This window comes from Ambystoma mexicanum, chromosome 4p (genome assembly GCF_040938575.1).
Source record: "Ambystoma mexicanum isolate Mex_15411 chromosome 4p, UKY_AmexF1_1, whole genome shotgun sequence".
Lineage (NCBI taxonomy): Eukaryota > Metazoa > Chordata > Amphibia > Caudata > Ambystomatidae > Ambystoma > Ambystoma mexicanum.
This window is the reverse complement of record NC_090927.1, coordinates 511,273,191-511,293,501: the sequence shown is the minus strand read 5'-3', so window position 1 is coordinate 511,293,501 and position 20,311 is coordinate 511,273,191. Positions and strand designations below refer to the sequence as shown.

The 20,311-nt window shown below is 47.5% G+C and overlaps 1 protein-coding gene across 1 annotated transcript in view; it reads right to left on the bottom strand.

The window, feature by feature from the left end:
- Nucleotides 1-20,311, bottom strand: part of ADI1 (acireductone dioxygenase 1) — a 290,833-nt gene that overhangs the window by 86,569 nt on the left and 183,953 nt on the right. The gene's annotated exons all lie outside the window — the stretch shown is intronic.

Below are 20,311 nucleotides of genomic sequence, written 5' to 3'. Positions count from 1 at the left end.
TATCCCATAAAGGTATTCAATGTTGGCTGGGTTAGCGCAGCCATTTTAACCTTTTGAAAACTGATCTGCCGTCAAGGGCACATCCTACTCAAATAGTGGGAACAAATTCTTCATCGTTTCAGGTCCCTTCCTGACTTGCTATGGCCTTTCCAAGAAGAACCGCTTTTTGCTTCACCGGTGCGATTGTACGCTTTCACGCACGACTACAATGTTGAGCACAAGGCTACCCACTTCTCAGGGCTGCACTAGAAAGTTAGGGAACGACTCTGGAAAAATGGTTTAATGTCATCCTTGCTTACCCTATGCACTCCCACAGCCGATTGGCACAAGGCCTAGTCAGAGCATGAATGCAACTTACTTGGTATGGGCACACTATGTCACCTGTCTTGCATGAACGTAGACAGGGCTGCCTCAGGTGTGATGTATAGTCTGAACAGACATGCATGAATTATAGTAGGTGGCGTGCAATTGAAGCCTGTCCCCCGTTACACTCACAACAGAATGAATACAACCCTCTCGGGAAAGAAGCACAGAGATAGCTTGCAGGGTTTAACAAGGTTTCATTGTACCGAATTCAAAAAATATCAGCAAAGGGGTCAGCTGTTCGAGAACGTTGAGACTCCAGAATTAATGTTGTTTGGCTTTTTTGCAGCGTCAGTAATGACCACACATACAGGGTCATAACCCGCACTAGTTATCAGCAAGACAGTATTCATGATCGTGCTGCATTAAATGCCAGCCTACAATGTGTTTATTTTTCAGGCGTATTTCGAATTCCACGTGGGTCAGCTGGGCTCAAATCTCCATGGAGTGAAGGTAAAGTTGTGGGCTGGTGCTTGTGTAATGCAAGAAATTAATCAAGTCCCACTGACACGTCTTGTCCGGTCTGTTTTACTATTGTGGCATTCTTTCACAAAATGTAAAACTACCCGTCTCCGGCTTCAATCACCGGAAACAAGCTTCTATTGTTATTTGGCCTTGAGCAAAAGTCAGCAACCGCTAGGCTAGAAGGACAGTGTTGAATGCCCGCAAAATCTATAACATTTACTAAATTGAAAGTGGACATTGGAACATTTAATTTCAATTTCTGCAATCTGTTCGGAGCCGACACCAAGAGAATGGAACTCCCTAACATTATGCAAGTTCAACTATACATAATATTTTTGGGGGGTGCAGTTGGGCGCCGACTAAGATGGCCACCTGAAGTGGTAGCTCCGTAACTTTCAAGATCCTGAACTTAATATCCTGTGATTTGGAGTGCATGCCAACATCAAGAAGACAAGATATGCACAAGGCAGCTATCCGAGCAGCAATAGGAGTAATCAGAGCGGAATCCGTGCAGCGATAGGCACACATGAAGAGGTAACCGCTGTGGCAACCCGGAGACCATCCTGCAGACTGCGTGCCAAAACTGCTGGGACGGCGGAGACACAGCGATACATTGAGGCAGCTGAGAACCCTTCGTTGTCTAACTACTACGAAGGCAGGGACCAGGGCTAAGTGGCCCGCTAACATTATCCTGAAGGGCGAGGGATCTCGGCGGGTGGAGGTGTGTCTGCACAACCCCACCATCCGTGAGGCACCTGCAGTCAGACAGGGTAGCAGGGGGTCGGCCGCCCCGTCACGGAACACGACAACGGGGGCTAGGCGGGTAGATCACCGAGTTGCAGCGGGTGAAGAACATGAGTGGTAACATTAACACCACTTCATGCCCGCTCCTCAGCGCCTACCTTGTTCCCCCTGGCAACCAGCTGCATACCAGGGGGATCCACTGCAGAGGAGCCGGCTGCGCAGAAGGTCCGTGCCCAATTGTATCCCCAGGCCTGCCAGAAACCACCCAGCTCAGTGATTTCCCGTGCCCCGGCGACGCAACAGAACCACTAGGGGGCCGCCGAGCACTATACAGCGCTGCCCCAGCTGAACCCACCTGCGCGACATTCCCCTTCGGGACGAACCAGCCCCCAACGCCATCCTCGGGCAATATACCCCAAGGAGATGCCCAGGCTGCCCTCCACTAAGGCACAGAAGGGAGCATCATTCTGTGTACATTACAATGCCACAGCACAGAGGAGCCAGTAACGGTCCGTGCACACCTCTGGCCGCACCAAGAAGGGAAACGCGCCTCAGCGCATTGCGCACAGCCGAACCAACAGACCCAGGAGAGCCCACAGGTCCCTCTGGCTCCCGTACCACACAACTGTCGATACTGGGCCCCGTACAAGGGACATCACGCTGGACCACGCGGGGGAGGCGCATGTGCACCAGGCCTCACGCCACGCAGCCCTGAACCGGATCAGTGGGGAATGAACACACACAGGTGCGTACACCAAACGATAGCGCCCACCCCAGCGAGATCTGTATTACCCGGGGGGCCTCATGCACATGAAGATTCAAAGCACCTGAAGCACGGGGGCCTGAGCTCGACCCAGCGGCCCACCAAGCCAAAACCTTCACACTAGACGTACAAGGGATCCCGGACCAGACAACTGGATAAGAAGTCCGGGCAATCCTCCCCAGTCTTTCACCTGCCTGACTGGGATATGCCAAGAGGAGCCAGGGGCAACAAGAACAATAAAGGTCCCATGGATGCCTTTACAAGCACAAATGGCATAGATATGGCCCAGGGTTCCACCCAAACGACCACTTCCGCTCCTCAGCTACACCCGGAATCAACCATGGACCCCTACAAGAGTGCCCTGCATGCTGGGTTTGCAGCAGTGAACTCCAAATTAGACGATATAGGCAGCACCATTGTCTCAATCAGAGCAGATATGCAAAAGATGAACGCCAGGGTGTCGGAGACAGAGGAAAGCGTGAGCACCCTAGAGGATACCTCGACCACACAAGGGAAAGCGATCGAAGAAATCCAAAAGAACCTCAAATCTATCTGGGAAAAGTGCAAGGATCTCGAATCTAGATCCAGACGCAACAACGTCAGGGTGGTAGGAGTGGTGGAGAAAACCATAAATGTGCCAATTGAGAAATAGATGGAGGAAGCCCTTCAGTCCCTGTTCCCGGAGGCCCAGTTTTCACAGCACTTCCTGATAGAAAGAGCCCATAGATCCTTGGCCCCTCCGCCCAAACCAGGCACTCCACCACGCACAATAATTGCCCGTCTACTAAATTATAAGGACCGTGACTTAATCCTACGGTTATCACAAGAGAAAGGCACCCTAATCCACGACTCCAACCGGAGACATCTACCCGGATTTCTCAAACGGGGTCCAAACAACCAGACGTTTATTCGAGCAAGTTAAGAAGGCCCTGCGGGACAGGAAAATCCCATATGCGATGCTGATCCCTTCAAAACTACATCTCCAACATGCCGGGAGCGCATTTTTTTTAATCTCCGGGTGAAGCAAAGGCCAATATCGCGCACCAAATTCCAGAAACGCAGACTAATGGCGTAGAGTCCCAAGTGATTGCCCTCAAGTAATACCCTAACAGGCTAAAAGAAACTTAGACACACCCATGGTTAGGACGCACACTTATGCAGCAAGCCCCGTTGTTGTAAATTGTGGCATCAAATTGCCACCCACCGACTCAGACTGTTAAACTAAGTTGGGGGAATACACTGTAACGTTGGAGGGATGGTGAGGGTGGGGAAAAAGGGGAAGTTAAAAAGGGGAAAAAAAGCTGACAGAAAATATGCATGGCAGATACAACAATGGCGACATGACCAATAGGGAGAGCATCTGCAGTCCACTATACCACCTCCAGTATCAATGCATTATAAGAAATTACTGTGTTGGAATGTGCAGGGACTGGCGAAACCTATAAAGGCCAGGAAAATACTAGCACATGCCAGGCAGCACAAAGTCGACATACTATTATTGCAGGAGACCCATGCAACAACAAGAGTAGTGGATTTGTTGGCCAAAGAATGGGGTCCTATGAGAATCGGAACTAGGTACTCTACTCAGGCCAGAGGCGTCTGCACCATCATTCATCGCTGTACCGGCTTCCAGCTTAGTAAGTCATGCGTGGATGAGGAGGGGAGATACGTTATAATATGGGGAACACTACACAACCACAACGTGGCCCAAATTTAGACTCCCTGCAGTTCAATCTCCAAATCATGAAACTGGTGGCTCCATGTGGTGACGCAGAGATCATCTGGGGAGGCGACTTTTATACGATACTCCATCTGAACTTGGACAGATCGGCTGGTCCCACTAGATGCCACTCCAGAGCAGCAAAAACTATAATACAGGGCATGGCCGAAATCCCGCTGGTGGATGTATGGAGGGAACTACACCCGGCACTGAAAGAATTCACATTCTACTCGTCGATGCACTACACGAGCTCACGCATAGACTACTGGCTCCTCTTCCCGACACTAATCCCAAGTGTGGGCGACTGCCGTATCCTTCCACAGACCATATATGACCACTCACCAGTCTTGTTAGAATTAGCTCTGGAGACCACAGAAAAAAATGTACCGCTTGTGGCGCATACGGCCGTCCCTCCTGAAGAACTAAACGAACAGAGCCCCTGAAAGCCGATATTAGAGAATTCTTCAGCATAAATGAAGGGTCGGTTTCTTCGATAGCCACACTTTGGGAAACTTTTAGAGTGTGGACTAGGGGACATCTTGTCGCCAAAACGGGTGGCATATTGAAATCAATCAGAACAGAGCTACACCGTGTGGAAGCCGATCTTGGGGAGCTGGAAAAAGCGCATGCACAGGCACCCAACATGGAGTCCCTCAAGCCGTTGCAGGAGCAACTGGACAGGTTCAGAACCCTGGCAGAGCGGGAAATAAACTATATCTGTCAGCCGGCCAGAGCCAGGAGGTATGGTGAGGGCAATAAGGCCGGGAAGGTACTGGCAAATTTTATCAAAATTGAACAGGGATTCAGGCCGATCACTTCTATCATAGACACAGACTGGGAGGTCCACACTAACGCCAATAAGATCAACTAAATCTTTCTGGACTTTTACTCAGACCTATACAAGAATACCGACCAAGGTTCGAAAAATTAACTTGATCAATACATCTCCACTATCCCCCTGCCCAGTCTAGAAAACAATGACATGGCCAGCCTGGAAAACCCATTCTCCCTGGAGGAAATAACCCAAGCCATTAAAGATCTGATGGCTGGCAAGGCCCCAGGGCCGGACGGCCTCCCAGCTGAGTTCTACAAAAGCTATATGGATGAACTAGCCACCGGGCTTTTAGCAGTGTGGGAAGAAGCCCTAGAAGTTGGCACGCTCCCAGAATCCATGAGGGAAGCAACAATTACTGTCCTACTTAAACCTAACAAACCACTGCAAGCCCCCAAAATCGTACCGGCCCCTCTCATTAATTAATACGGACATCAAAATCTATGCCAAGGTCATAGCGAACAGGCTGCTCCCCCATATGAACAGGCTAATACACCAGACCAATCAGGCTTTGTACCTACTAGATCCAAATCCTTAAACCTGAGGAGGCTCTTTGCGATCATATCACAATTGGACCCACATTCCGAGGCGGCAGCAATAACACTTGATGCCGAAAAAGCGTTTGATTCTGTGTCCTGGTGCTACATGTATGCTATTCTGCACCGCATGGGGTTTGGCCCACATTTCCAAAGCTTCATCCGATTGCTATACAGAAACCCCAGTGCTAGAATTCATGCTAACTATTCTCTGCCCCCAGGAAATGGGGTTACACATGGGCCAGTATATCACATATCACAGTATGGTGCGGATAATTAGGCAAACATGGCCCCAAAACTGTACTGGAAGAACCAGATGCTATAACAGATGTAATATATGATATAACGGAGGGGGGGCATGAGATCTCTAGACTGTACGAAATGATGATGTCTAAGGTCGGGAAGGAATTAACACAACTGAGACTAGACTGTGAAACGGAAGTAGGAGCCTCGATAGAAGACGGGAAGTGGGATCGTGCCCTGGGGTACCACAAAAAGGTGTCAAGAAATGCGAGACAAACAGATAGTTATATATTACGCACAGGGCATATATGAAACCCGAAAGGATATCCAGGTTTGAAAATGCTGGGAGACAAGCATGCCCCAAATGTGACGAAGAAAAGGCTGGCATGGTACACGTTCTGGTCATGACCAGTAATTGAGCGTTTCTGGGGTGAAGTAGCACAGAAACTAGCGGAAAAGGGGGACACGATTATTATAGATACAGCCTGGGCCTGCTTGCTGGGGGGGGGGGGGGGTTCCCCAGAAGGCAGAAACTTAAGCATTTTAGTAAACTGAAAGATCTAGCATATGTGCTCGCAAAAAGAAGGATTGCCATGGGATGGAAGACAGGTCACATGCCACAGGTGGAGGTGTGGTGGAAAGATTTGAAGAAATGGGCGGAGGCAGAAACCATGGTATGGCAAGAGGCGAGCAATGTAGGGGGAGAGGAGGCGGGAACCCTGATGGCATGGAAATCATTAATAGCAGAATTGTTTGAACGCTACAAGATCTGACAGAATCCAAGGAAAGTGAGACCCTACCACGCGAGGCAGATACAGAGCTTGTGGAATAAATAGGCTCGTAAAGGGGGGTGGGATAAGGGGAGCAGTGACCGAAATTAAGCAATGAACTATTGAGCTGTTAATATATGCACTGCGTGTTTGGTTTGTATTGTTTTTTTTTTTGTTTGACTAAATCAATAAAATTGTTCAATTAAAAAAACTATTCTCTGTCCCAAGCCTTTAAGCTACAACGAGGCACATGTCAGGGTTGCCCACTGTCCCCCCTCATATTTGCCCACACGATTGAGAGGATCGCAGCACTCCTTCGCCACAAACACTCACACCGGGGCATTCCAATGGGCGGCTCATTCCAGACAGTCTTGCTTTATGCGGCTGACACTCATATATACTAAACCCAAACACCAACCTAACACCGATCATGCAGGATATTACCAACTTCACCAAATTCTCAGGTTACAAAATTAATCAGGCCAAATCGGAAATAATTCCCCTTACTCCGAAAGTTACCATGCCAGAAGCTACAGCAAAATTCCGCTGGTCACCAAACTGCGCGATACCTGGGTATAATTATAGCCACCGACAGAGATACACTCTATAATGCCAACTACACACTCTACATTACACAACTAGAAACTAAACTAGCCCTTTGGAATAAACGTCCAATTTTAGTTTACGGCCGCATTGCACTTCTGAAAATTATAGTGGTCCCAAGACTACTCTATTTAATAACATACCTATCTGGCTGGGCAAACCTTATTTTGAAAAACTACAACCAATGGCCTCATGCTTTGTATGGGGGGGGCGGTACAGTTAGGCACAGCTGGACCAAACTAAGTGAAAACGTTGGGAGTGGCCGACTGGCAGCGCCCGACTTTACCCTGTACTACTATGCAGCGCAGGCTCACAATGCGATATTTTCTGTAACTAAGTATGTTACTGTAACACGTGCCACAATGCCTCTGGGCTGCTGTGCACTATATAAATATGAATAATAAATAAGTCATATTGGTTGCACAACATTGAAACGTATCATATCCCCACATGCAGGTGGAAAAGCAAGTAGTAGCCCCGACGGATATACGCGCCTGTATATTTACCGAAAAACACGGAAGCCTGATGGGCATGAGCCCGGTGACGTGCACTACACGAGCCTGGGCGGCACTGTTCAATAGGACAGGTTGGACCCACCCCTTCTGGGAGCACACCCCCCTGTGGCACAATCCAGACCTCACCCACACACAGGACACCATGATGCAGAAGAGATGGGATCCCGAGAAGGACATGAAACTGAGGGACCACATGTGGAATTCCTAACATGGCAGAGGCCCAAAAGTTAGCAGGGCAAGGACTTATGAAAACTCTCCAATATCATAGTCTGAAAGCTGCTCTAAAACATAAATGGCCATCGTTCCCAGCGATACCTCCTCCTCATCCATTCATAGTAGACATACTAGTCCAAGACGGATTCTGCGGCACTGTCTCAAAGATCTACAGCATAGTACAGACCCATTCCCCGTCCCGGAACACCATGAAAACCAAGTGGGAGAAAGACCTCGGGGTGGTAATCGATGACACACAATGGTCTAGATACTGTCAATATACCAAGAATATATCGCTAAACACCAACCTTACACTGATCCAATATAAAATTCTGAATCACTTGCATGTTACCACTGGGAAGGTTGCCAAATTCGACAAGTCCAAACAATCATTATGCCCCAAATGCCAGCTCCCGGAAGCCAATTCCTTCCATATGTACTGGGAGTGTCCTCCCACTAGACGTTCTAGGGTGAGGTGGCCGCATCTATCAGCGATATCCTTGAAACCCGAATACGGCAACACCACTGAAATATCTCCTGGGGGACATAGGCAAGGCCCCAATTAAGAATCGTAAATTCTTCTCAGTGGCAACTGCCGTGGCCAAATGCAACATCCTCCGTCAAGGGAAAGCTAAAACTGCCCCCACAGTTAAAGTTTGGCTGCGAGATTTGATTGAGACACAAGATTGTGAAACGGGGTACATAGGACTCAGTGCACCAAGCAATCGCCCAAAGGATATATGGGCCCCCCTTCGGAGATACCTGGACTCACCCGGCCTGCCCGCAACAACACCAGAACAATATGGCCCTCTGATATATCCCCAGACTATGAATGAGTTAACGCATTAAAGATATGTTTGCATAACCACCGGTATCAAGCTTCGCTATGCAATGTATACTGCATTATAATGCTACTATGTAATGTTTGTCAGCCAATAAATAAAGGTTAAAAAAGAAAACTATACATAATATTTCTGCAATTAAAAACACCATATGGCTGTATGCATATTGGATAATTCCGGGACATGCAAATGTTTGATTTGACAAAAATAATGGACAGAATATGTTATGTTGAATTGTATTTATACCGCGCCATATTTATTTTTAAAAAACAAGTGCATGACTCGCGGTTTTTGTTAATAAGTCTAGTAATTATTTTTGTGTCGTTTAAAGAGGAGTGAATAGAGGTTTGATTTTCTTGGGCGTTATTGGTTACGGACATTGTTATGAGTTGTTAGCTGGAGCATATTGTGATTATTAATCAGACTACCCCCAACCACAACTTGTATGCAGGCTAGTGATATCACTTTGCCCCGTGGAATATCCGATTGTGCCATCAACGTTGCATTATTGTGCACCATAAAGTAGGAGTGGGGTGGATGTGCCGGGGGCTGAACATTTTCCAGAGGGAACATGGTTTGCTTTTCGATCAATAATATTTCCGGTTACGTTATAATGCATGCGGTCTGTGGTTCCCAATATCAGTCAAGTTCCCTATCCCACTGGGAGCTATACCTACTTCACAGCGCTAACCTTTCATGCATATCGTGCTCTCAAATACTTCCGATGTTGTCATGTGTGTGTTCATTTTGTGTGGTTTGTGTTGATGATTAGGTTTCATTCGGTCCAGAATTGCAGGGTAAATGGATCCATTTGAATCAAGAATGGCTACTAAAATATATTTTTATTCTCTTATCTACAGATATATTGTACCGTTCTACGAATGCCATAGTTTCCAGCTACCGTCGGATGGATTCCTCAATCAACATGGCAGAAACACCTAAACAGAACTTTCTGCATTACCGTCATGTGGGACAACAGACAGGGACCGATCTGCCCTTTAGCGGTACCAGCGACAAGGAGCAACAAATCATCTTTTTCGGTGTAGCAAGATGCGGATGCGAAAGTGTTGCAATTGAAAGTGCACCGAATCCATATCTTCTCACAAAAGGAACCATGTGTGTCATTAGAAAGTTTTGCTGGTGTAACAGAAGGACACACAACAATTGGAATACTGGGATTAATCGATCATTGATCGCAATCAGCAGATTATGAGGACGTTACAAACAATTGAAGCATTCAATGTTCGCTAGCTATAACTTGTATGGTGAAAACATACAGTTATTTTGGGAGTGTTCTTTGATAAATAAAAGCACTGGCTACATTGCAGACTAATGAGGTTTTCTTTAAAAATGATTTCCTATGAGATTTGGGACGCGCTGCGAGGGGATGTGCGTTTCTCTTCCTGGTTCTGCATTAACTGACGTTATGGTGTGGGTGATGACTGGGCAGGTTTGGTTATGCTTATGCTCGCCACAAATGTCATGAAAATAGGTGGAGCATATAATTTGGAATAGTGAGGTCAGCTTCAGGGGCGGGCGATCTGTATTCTTGCCGTGAGCACGCTTGAAGTTAATGCGATGCCTCAACGAATAAAATTAGCACAAGATGGCCGCGCCCAACCAGTTGTTTTCGCATGCTTAAAAGGGAGGAAAAATAAGGTAAGATGCATAGGCATTTTTATTAAGATTGATTAGAGTATGCTTAAAAATACATGCCAGAACGATTGGGACAACAACATTTATGAGCGCACTTCCTCTTTAATTTCTTCACACGGAGGGCAAGAGGAGTACAGAACACCACCTCGTAAGGACCTTGAAACCTGGGGCTGATCAGTTCGCCAGGTAATAATGGTCCAGTTGTAATATGGCCAATGCTGTGTATGGAACTGGAGTCTAATTTTCTACAGGTGTGGTCACTATTTATCCCCCCCCCCCCCCTTTACCGGGCCCCTATGTGCCTCTGTCTCATCTCCTGGTCAATTATTGATGACCCATCAACATACAGTAGGTCTCCTTCCGTCAATGCATGAGCCGTTGATCAGAGTGGGAAAATAAATAAAAGTCCCGTTTATAATCCGGAGTTGCTAAAACAGAGGCTGTGCAAATAGCTTATTTTAAGTCCTCAAATTGTCTAATCATTTTGCTAGTCCATTCCAATTTACTTTTAAGTCCTCTGTCCTTCCCTGAGACTTTGTAACAGAGGCCTTGTGTAGACTGTAGTCTAGGATCCGTGCCCCACAATAATTACATAAGCCTATTTCCTTAACATTACTGGGCCTAGGGATGGCGCGCACTGCTGCCGCCCTATCTGGTAATATTTTGTTCCCGTTTGCAGAAATGTGTTGTCCCAAGTATAGTACCTCCTGTTGGTAGTATTGTAACTACTTTTTATTTGCCTTGTACTCTTTGTGAGCCAGCAATTTCAATAATGCAACAGAATACCTCCTGCACCACTGTTCATTTTCACTACATACCAGCAGATCATCCACATAGTGGATGATTGTGCTAGGCATCTAGCTTCAATGTAATCTGTACTGGGGTCACATCTCAGTAACCCAACATCATGTGGATTACCAGTCCATAATTGTGCTGGCACATATCGCATGTCCTCCTCAAAAAATAAAGACTGGGTCACCACTGCCATCAGGGGGCACAGTACCTTCCTATACTGCACCATGATATCACAGGGGATGCAGATTTCCAAAATGATCTACCCATTTTCTTTAATTGTACTGTCGATCTACACACAGTACTGTGCACCACTCACACCCATCCTGGTCTGTTCCAATCAGGACTACTTCTTTGTCTGACACTACTAGTCCTTGCAAATCTAATGACAATATTGTCCCTGCCAATATCTCGGGGGGCACCATGGGTCGGAAAATAAATTGTGGGCACTCGCCAACATTTTGACACAATTTGAGGCACTGCTTTCACCAATACCTTAAGGACCATAGAAGAATATGTCCGGGAGCACAGGAGCCCCACGGACTAGACTCCCTTGCCATTGCATTGATTATTACCATTGCTCGAGCTACACCCATCCCTGCAGTGGAACACACTACCCCTTGATCTATGAATGATATAGTTATATTTAGTTTACTGAGCAGATCCCTACCCAACAAGTTCACAGGGGAACTGTCTGAATAGAACAAGGGGGCTCGTACTACCTTCCCTCCCGCTTTTATATCCAGCTCCTCAGTATATGGAACTGTAGAAATAGCCCCAGAGAATCCCTGCGTGTGAGTTTTACCTGATAATGGAAAGATCCCCTTCATAATGCATGATTTAATTGCACCTGTATTTACCATAAATATAAATTGCTTGTTTCCTATTTCCAACTCCACCAAGGGCTTCTCTTCATGGTGTACGGTTGTCAATAGGATAGAACACGCGAGTGCTCTCTGTGGGCTGTCCTAATCAGAATATGCATTTGTCACGGGGAATGAAAAAGGGCCACCCCCGTCATTGTAATTTCTTTGAATGGGGCGCCTTTTCTCCCTGCCATCCTGTTGAACTGTTTCCTCACCCTGCTGTAGTTGTTGCCCTTGCCCGTCAGCCCCAAAAGGGAACTGATTTTGATCTCCTCACCCAAATTGCTGTTGTCCCATTCCTTGAGGCCCTTGGAATCCCTGCCCTGGAGGTAATGGGACATAATTAAATCCCATCTGAGGCCTGTTCCTGCATTACCTTGCAAAATGCCCCCATCTCCTGCAATACCAGCACTGTGATGTTACCAATACTCTTCCCCGGGGGGCTCTATCCCCACCCAAAGCCTCCTCTTCCCCTTGGTGATCCTTCATACTGCCACTGTGGGTTGGGGTACTGTCATAGTGCCGCAATTGTGGCATTCACAATTTGTTGAGTGTCTCCTGTCCTTTCCCCCTAAACTGGTGCCGTCACTGGTGCTTGGATGACAACCTTATTTAGTTTCTTTTCCACTAGTTTTGCCTCGTCCGTTTGCCGCCTCTGGCCCGTCTCTGTCCCGCCCCTTGATTCTCTTACAATGGTGGACTATTATACTTTGCATCTCTGCCCACCCTTTGGCTTCAATTCCCACAATTTTATCTAGTGTCTTCTGGACCTCTTTATGATCAAATAGAAAAATTGTACCAAATGATCCCATTGTCCTCCTGTCTCAACTCTCCACATTTCTTGTAACTTAAGAATAGACTAAACTGGGTCCTCATCACCCATTGTGCACTACATTAAAGAATGCAAGTCACGGGTATCTGGGTACATCCTTCGTAGGGCATCCTATACCCTTGCCCTTACCTCATTAAAGGCTGCTCCATCATGTTCATTATCTGCAAGACTTATCCCAGAGTAACCAGCCCTTGCCCATATGTCCCCAGTCTGGTCCCAAACTATGGCGACTAGTAAACTCTTAAGGTCTCCTAGTGCTGAGGCTACCCCAGCGGTTTGCTTTTCAAATTCACAGATCCATTTACTAGCTCCTGCTATAAGCTGGGGGAAAGCTTTAATCAAATTATTTTTGTCCATTTGAGGCCATGACACATGCTGTGTTATCCCTACTCTAAGAGGCATGTGCATATCTATCTATCCTTTTTTCTTTTGATGTTGTACTACCGCTATTAAATCTGGTCAACTTCTTGGTGTGTCACTCCTCACTGCCTCTTGTGGTGGGGACGGTTTCTCGATGCCTCCTCTCGTTGATCTCCTTCTTGCCCTGCTTCTTCAATATTTCTACCACTTTGATCTCCCCTCCATTTTCCCTTGCTTGGTCTACTTGTTGTCCTAGGACTGTCCATACCCTCTCCCCATCATCTTTTTCAACACAAACATTTCTTATTGCTCCAGGGTTGAATCTAAACAAAAAATCTCACGACTTCCAATCCTCTATTTTCTGCACCGGTACCCTTATTTCAGGTGATACTTCTTCATGTTCTTGTAACCTGACTAACCTTTCCCGCAACGCTCTTAACTCGTCTGTGTCTACTTGTGGACCCTCTGGGTACACTGATGCTATGGGCAGGTCAGCGCTTGTGGATGGGTTATATGGAGGTGGATGTACAAAATCTCTTGAGCTTCCCCCCCCACCCCTGTGGCTAATCCTGTTCACACTCTCTCTACCACTGGAGGCTTATAGAGTGGGTTTGTATACCCTACTGCAGGTATAGGCGTTACAGGGTATATCCCCTTAAATTGGATCTCATTTTCCTGATCTTCCATAGCCTTGCATAATTGCCTGAAATCTAAAATCTCTTCTTTTTTTGAAATTTCCTTTCCTTTATATTCTGCTGCTAAAAAGATGGACATTTTTTCTAGCATGTTTTTATTCTGGGAGCCCTGCTCTGGCCAGGAACAGGACATCCCCCTTCCTTTGTTTCTACTATCCATTGTTCATTTATTCTGTCCCAATACAGTAGCAAAACCCTAAGCATGTGCTTTATTGGGGTTTCTTCCTCCATAATGTTGTACGCGTCCCTAATGCTTCACTCAGACCCTACTGCTATGCTGTGTACACTGCTACTTGTTACACAAAAATACAGATCAACCCATTTTCCCCCACCCCCTTATACTTCTTCCACTTTGATTTCACACACAAACCGCGACTCATCCACCTTCCTTCCATTTTTACCAAAAAAGACAGCAAGAGAAAATATGAAAAAATAATTGACTAAAATCCATGCCCATTCCTTATACAAAGCCACTACTTTTTTCCCTTATATCCTTTGTAATACCACCTTCCCAGCATTGTTTTTTTTTACCAAGCCACTACTTTTTTCCCTTATATCCTTTGTAATACCACCTTCCCAGCATTTTTTAATATGCCGAGAATCCCATTGCTTTTATTGTCATAAAAGAATAATGCGTGGTACTACCATCTCAACCTATTATAGCTGAGGATCCCTTACTTCCAGTCCTTCTAAGCTGGGGCTCCCTTTCCTCTCAGTTTTTATATGCTGAGGTTCGCTTTTTCCATTATAAAAAATTAGAAAAACAAAAATACACCACAATTTCAATACATAATCCTCCTCCTATCCAATCTGCTCCTTAACACATCACCTGAAATCCTATCCAATCTATTCCATAAAACATCACCAAAAGTCCTATTCTATCTATTCCATTGAACTTGTACATCATCCACATCACCATGCGATCATTCATACATGTTCCCATGTTGTTATCACTTGCAAGAGTATACTCGCATGCGCGTGTTTCACTTGATTTTCCTCCATTACGAAGCTGGCCTGTCTTTCTGGAGCCACGCCCCCCCTTTGGTGAGCAGAGGGGATTTCTTTTAAAATGGCTCCTACTAAAAATCGCTCAGGATACATGTGTTTTTTGATTTAGGGGGAGCGATCACTATAGATGGTGACTAGCGTAGGGCTTCGCAAAGTACGGGGGCAAAAAACGAAGATCACGTTGATGGTCGCGACTGTAAGGTAGGTACTAATTACAGGGGTACCCCTTATACGGGTGCCCCTAATCACGCTCACACCAGATTAAAGATCACCCCACTAAGGAATTAAGGCCAAGAGTCTATCTTGCAAGGATAACAAATGTATACAGAAATAAGGATAGGAGCAAAGAACTCTGCTGCATGAACGGTGTCCCTCAACCACCCCATTCTCCTGCAGACTGGAGCTTATATATTAACTTGCTGTGGTGGCATCTCTGGATATGGGCATGGCTTTACTTCACCTCGTCCTGCTTCCATACAAGGAATGCTCCAGTCTTCCACTCTTCATGGTCGGATTTCTGTTTAGGAGATGCTACTTAACATATTGCTAGCCTATGCAAGAATACACTGTAGCTCATGTTTTTCATAATTTTGCTTCATTATGAACATTTACATATAAAAACATTTTCCTGTCATGCTCTCCCGATTTCATTTATTCTCCTAATTTTTATCTGGTCCAGTAATTCCCCATAAACCCTTGTTTTCCATAATTCTGCATGGAGCACGTTAAAATCCCCATTTAGCAAACATGGACTTTTGACAGACAGCAGATCAGCCACTTCATGTGTTCTGCCAGAGCTTAGCCTCAGTGACGCAACACTGCATGAACTCTGCGATCCATTTTTAGCGCAGGCCACATTCCTTTTGGCAGAGAGCCTGCTTTGAGATTTTAAAACTAAATAGGATTTAACATTTACCAATTTATTCAGCTAATAGTTATTTGCACCTTATATTTAAATAACTGCCCTCTTGTAGTGCCCACGCATGTCTGTGTGTGAGATTATATCTGCATGAAAAAAGCTTTCTCTCAGTGCTCCTCCTCCTCCTCCCCCCTGGTCTTTTGTAGTGCCTAGAAACAGTCAAGAAGTCTTGACTAATTCTAAAGCGCTTGGGAATGAAGGAAGGTGCTAGCTCCTTCCCAACAAATCTCAACAGTTCACTCCCAGGCAACCTGCAAGCAGGCTGTTGGTTGGACTAAGTTACTGCATAATGGTAGACCCGCGATCACTGCATGTAAATAAGTCTAGTGCAATTACCTTTTGCAGGTGATCGTGTGCCAAACTCTCTGGAATGGTGGACTCTAACTAAATTTATACACAAAAGGCGATTAGGATCGCTATATGCTGTTTAATCAAAGCAGCCATCCGGTGTTTGATGTAAACCTTACGTGTAACCAAGGACGCTGTAGACGTGGCATCCAAGCCGGTGCGCGCCTCCATTTCTATATTTGTGCTACCAAGGCAACCAGTGAGACGCTGTGACGCGGCCGGGGCAGTGACTGGTTTACACGCAGTGATAGATCGTGGGTCCACCATTACGCATCAACTTACTCCAACCAGCATTCTTTTTCAATTTTCCAGATCTCGTTTAGAGAATTCCATTAATTAAGGTACTTTCATTAACTTCTGTTGCACAAATTGTAAGAGATTACTACATTTTGATAGCATGCATCATGAGTCTTCTTACATTCTCTCGACATGTATCCCTCTGGGCTTCCATTTGGGTATGTATGAATGTAATTTTTATTATTTCACTTAACTATTCCTCATTTTTGGAAATGCTAAATGTTGTATATATATATATGTCTAAAAACATTTATATGGAGGAGCGCATGCGCAAGGCGCCCATGTGGACCTGAGCGATCTCACTCCCTACGGCCCCATTCCTGGAAGAAAACCGGGCAGGGAACCTTCCAAACGAAGGAGCGGCCCGCTTGCGACAGCCAGACGCCATCTTGGCCGCATCATGGTGCCGAAGAGGAGTTGCACAGCACCCTGCCCTGTGACGCGGGAGGCGGTCCCTCATCACCCCTCCAATTGACCTTGCCATGCGTAGTGGATCAACCGGCCGCACCGGGGCTGCCAGGGTCGTGAGTCGAGAGAGCAGCAGCGCCACACTGATGCCAGCATTCACACAACCCCCCTGCCGCAGCTCGGAGGGACGCTGACCCTGCACATCATCGACCGCGCGAAGAGGGAAAACCCGGGGGAGACGTGGAGCCAGACCCTAAGCAAGGGCGCATATACACTGCCAACCACTCCGCCACTGCCCTGGGAGGACGGGCAGACAGGAAGAAGACGCCCCACAGGACTGTCTTTTGCCCGCTTGTGCTAAACCACGCAGCCCCGGTAATAAGTGGCTGGGCCAGAATCAGGGCACACCCGGAACCCTAAGACACCTGCATCGCGTCGGGCCCGGCGGACGGCCCAGAGCCGGTGGCTGCACACAAGGCATGGATCCGGTAAGGAGACGGTACTTTGGTGGTGCAGGGGTACAAGCTTGGGGGAAAGCCTAACCCACACAAAAGGGCCTACTGGAACCCTTACCGACGGCCTCATCCCTAAGGCCCCAATCAGTTGAACAAAGGAAGGTCCTTGCCACCCAAACACAGGCAGGACTGGAGCAGAAGGCACCTGGGGGCACAAACGCATTAAACACACAGTCGGGCCGACGCCCGGTAGGAGGCACCCACACTCTGGCCCGCCGGCAATCTGGCTGCACTGGGGAGCAGACCTGCTGAATCAGAACACCAGGGGAGGGAGCAGAAGGAGAGGGGCTAATGCCAACACCTACGCTCCCCCAGCCTTCGGGTGAGCAAAGGAGAGACAGAGGACCAAATGACTAACAGGAGTACCCGGTCCCACCCAATACACTACGAACAGTAAAGGGTGGCAGGTGGAGAGAAGGTACACGCTGGTCCTACACCCTCCTCACGTACCACAAGGAATCCAGCCACATGCAAAAGCTGCTTTTCTCCCCTCCCAATTAGAAGAGACACTATTACAGCCGCAGGAGAAGACCACCCCAGACTCTGCCGCACCAGATCCCTCTCATACTGGCTGGAGATAAGTCCCACTTAGTACCAGCCGGATATTCCCACGTGGGTTCCACTGTGAGCTTGCATCCCCAAAGAACAGCCATCAACCTAGAGGGCCCCATACAGATCTACTGACCAACAATACCACGCTGTCCCTCTGGACCAACAACGCAATGGGCAAAGACAAAGCTAAGAGACGACTCTCCAGAGCAAGATGAATCTCTACACGGTCGGACCCCTCCTGGGCCCTCCAGCTAGACCTCCCGAAAACGGGGAAGCAGGAGAGGATGAACCCTGCATCTCCCCGACAGATGTCATGAAAGCTAGCGGAGATTCACGGAGGTCCCTCAAAGGGAAAATCGGTAGCCAGTCTGCGGAAGTGTCCTTCCTACAACAAGACCTCCACAACCTGTCTGAGAGTAGGAGAAACAGAGCAGAGGATTTCTAATTCGGAAGATGCGACGGATGGAGAAACAACTTGCAGCCATCACTCGGAAGGTGTCGCAATTGCAGAACAGGGCAGAAGATAATGAAAGGCGAGCAAAGGGAAAAATCTGAATCTTCGGAAATCCCTGAAAAAGAGGAGGGTCCTAGCGTCAAGCTTTTCCTGGAGGACTAGCAGCCTGAAGTGTTTGCCCCCAAGAAACTTTCTAAGTTCTCCTCTATTGAGCGAGCCCACAGAGTTCCAACCAGACGCCCTATCCCTGGCATGCCACCTCACAAAACTCATGAACTTTCAAGACAGGGACGCAATACTCCAGATGGCCTGAGCCACTGGTTCCATTACTTACAATGGCTACCAATTTGGCCCTTATCCGGACTACACTAGGGAAGTTCAGAAGGCCTGTCAGTCTTTTGACTCGTTCAAGAAGAAATTGCACTCCCTATCCATAAAGTACGCACTGTTCTTTCCAGCGTTATTGAAAGTACACCATGAAGCAGTCACCCACCTGTTCTACTCGCCCAAGGAGGCTTGGGAATGGTTAGAGACCCAAATTCTAAACAGCTCGGAACACGCACCGATCCCCGAGATAGCCTCCAACTAGGAAGCCAAGGATGGAGGGAACAGAATCCACAGCGCCCCCACCCTTCTGCTTCTCCACAAGGCGGAACAAACACAGAAGGGAACGGCTGAGGCCACCTCTTTGAACACGCTACGAGGAGTAAGGTAGACTCAATGGGGTGACGCAGTGGCAGCCGCTGCGGAAAGATGAGGAAACTGGTTGCGGTTGGCACAGGCACCCTGTGACTTCCATTAATGTTCAGGTTTAAGGTTCTGCACCCAGTTGGCGTGAAGTTCAGGCTACAGGTGCTTCTGGTTGGGGTGGGGGGGGGATTACAGGGTGGGACATGGGGGCAACTGGCTCGTCACAAAGCTGGAAAATGGCATGGCCCCTGTTGGGCCAGGTCTTGATGATAGGGATCCTGATGGGTGCGTTAGAGCCCGTAGTAGGCCACCAGGTGGGGGGTTCCAACGAGAAAGTGGTCAAAAAATGTTACAGTTCTTTTGATTTCCTCGTTGTTTTGTTCTTATGGTCACAGTGTCAAGATTTACGTTAACGGATCGCACGGGTGCCGGGGCGGCGGGCTTGGGGATGGGGGGCGGAGGGAACATTGCAGACGCACATATGGGACGCACGATCCCGGAGCCCGGATAGCGGCATTCCCTGATAGATTTGGGATAGAGGGGGTATGACAAACACTGGGTAAACATTGTTCTCACCACCAATGACACGTGAAGGGCATCTAACCTTCCTTACGTGGAATGTTAACGGGCTGGACTCTGGTATTAAACAAAGGCTCGTCCTTCAATATTTGAATAGGCACTCACCCAACATTGTCCTGCTCACCGAGACACATCTGATGGGCACGGACTGTAAGTTCCTTCGCAGGTCCACCGATGCAATCACTTTCCACGCAGGCTTCTCCAGCAGGTCACAGGGAACAATGATCTTCATACATAAAAGGGTCCCATTCCAGGTGGGAGGGGTCCAGACCGACCAGAGGGGCCATTTGTGCTGGTAACCGGGATATAAGAGGCAACTCATGGGGCATAATAGCTGCATATGCATCAACCCAGCTCACGCAAGACCTGTTGGCGGATCTCCAAACACTAAAGCTAGACAAACATGCAGATCACTGGGTGATGGGTGGAGATTTTAACGAGGTGATGGACGTGGTCCAGGATACGACACACTTGGGCTCCAGGAATCCCGATCAAGCTCAACTCATTTGAAAGGGCAATTGGGTGGGAAGATGCTTGGTGAACTCTCCACCCCAAGGACCCCGGCTTCTCTTTCCTCGAGTGCACATATGTCCCTATCACGCATAGACTATTTCTTTGTCCAATACAACATGATACACAGGCTCAAGACGGCCACACATTTGGCCAGGGGCATCTCAGACCATTCCCTGCTACTCATATCTATTAAACGCGGCCCAAAACCAACCCCACCT